Genomic DNA, 2,119 nt, shown 5'->3' with positions numbered 1-2,119 from the left:
CAACCATAAAATTATTGTTTCTACTTCATAACTAATTTTTTTGCTGTTATGAATCATAATGTAAATATCTGTGTTTTCTAATGGTCTTAGACAACCCCCATCAATACCCTTCCCAAAGGGGTCATAACCTGTAGGTTGAGAACCCCTGAATTGGAAAGTAAACTAATTCAAGCTGGGCCAACCAGCTTCTCCTAGTGGCAAACTCCGCTGTTGCCTTTGATAAATTCCTAGAATGTGCCACTGATTGCTGAGTCAGGGCCCTCAAACTGCAGATGAACGTGTGATGAAGTATCAAGTGGACTCACCTGGAATGGGATGATTTTGAACTTTGACTCTAGGCTTACTCAGAATGCCAGCATTCTTCATACCTGTGTGTGTACAGTTCTGCACTTGCATCTTGAAAGAATGTTTCATGTTTAAGAGCCAGACTTAATTCATTCTTAGAGTGTAGCCAAGCAAAGGTGGACTGCTCTATTTTTAAAGAGAACTTATTATTTCAAATTAATCTCAAATTATCTTGGTGGGGAAAAATTCTTTATTGGACTTTACTACATTATTTTGAATCATAAGGCAAAGAACAGGGAACTGTGTTTTGAGATTTAGGACTGCCGGGCGGTAGTGGCACACGCCTTTAATCCAGGCACTCAGGAGGCAGAGGCAGGCGGATTCTGTGAGTTCGAGGCCAGACTGGTCTAAAGAGCTAGTTCCAGGACAGGCACAAAAGCTACAGAGAAACTTTGTCTCAAAAAACAAAATAAAATAAACTGAATTTTTTTAAAAAAAGAAATTTAGGAACTTTAAAGGTCTGACTGTGACTCCCTCCCTGCTGCTAAAAGCAGGGTATCTGCCTTACAGTTAAGATCACAGGCCAAGCCTATCTGTCCACAAATCCTTGTAACTTGATTTCCACACATGAGCCTACAGGACAGGGGTTCCAATAACTCCCGTCAAACCCAGCTTCCCTAGCCTCCAACTCTACTTAGCTGATCATCTGTATGATTCTCTAAAACCACCTCCAACCCAGCCTCTATCAGATTCTGAACATCTCTGACCTTTTAAATTTCATCTAGTCTTGTTTTAATCCATACTGACATTGGCACTTACTTTCAAAAGTGCTCAAAACAGATTCACTCTAAGAGACAACTTTATCTCCAATCTCAGGTATGAAGTACTGACCCTGAGTGAGGCTCAGGACTTGTGTGTGTGTGCTCAAGGTCACAAGCACAGTAGTACTCAGTAAGCATTTGAAGGCCAATTAATAGCTAGAAAAGAGCATAGCTCGGATAGAGACCCAGGTCTGACTCCCAAACCTTTATCATTTGAAAGACAACCTTCATCCTTTTGATACAATCAGGATCCCAAATAGAACCTATCTACACAGATTAAACAAGAATCTCCCAGAAATCAATCTCTCCTTTCCACTTTAAACACTAATGTGGAAATGGTCTAAGCTATTAATTTCCCCCCAAACCCTCTTTATTTCTCTATTTCAAATCTCAGATAAATTGCCCTGGTATCTGGTATGAACCAAAGTTCCAAATCATAAGGGCATTCTCACTAGGAGGTCCACTGTACTAGCCTCTCTCTAGGGACCTCTTCTCATGAGTTGTCCCATGTTGTTCAGCTCATTTTCATTAACTTTAAGCCCAAGAAAGACGAACGTGTATCTTTCATGTCATCACCCCTACAGGGTGTAGTACAGACACTTGGCCAGTTTCTGTTGAAAAGCCTACTTTATTATTTATTCCTACTGGGCTGTTTTTCAGTAATATCTTCTTTGACAGTGTCTTAACTACCTCTTACTTACTTTGGTCTTTACCAGAGAAAATATTAGGGATAGTTTCTAAATGAACGTAAGACTTCACTTACTAGTCAAATCTTAAGTGCCAGAAGAGAAGCAAAGCATCTGCCTGAAATGTCAGATTGACAGGCGACTCTCCAAAGAAGCAAACAAATATTACTGACCAAAGCCAATTGAAGAAGGAGCCTTAAGAGACTAGGTATGGTATCCCAGAGCTACATTTCAGTACTTGGAAGCTAAGGCAGGATTTGAGTTCCAGACAAGTCTGGGATACAAAGAAAAGATCCTTTCTACAAAACAAACAAACAAACAAACAAG

Source organism: Arvicola amphibius, chromosome 5 (genome assembly GCF_903992535.2).
Source record: "Arvicola amphibius chromosome 5, mArvAmp1.2, whole genome shotgun sequence".
In the NCBI taxonomy this organism is placed as follows: domain Eukaryota; kingdom Metazoa; phylum Chordata; class Mammalia; order Rodentia; family Cricetidae; genus Arvicola; species Arvicola amphibius.
The sequence above is the reverse complement of the archived record's forward strand: the minus strand, read 5'-3'. Positions refer to the sequence as shown.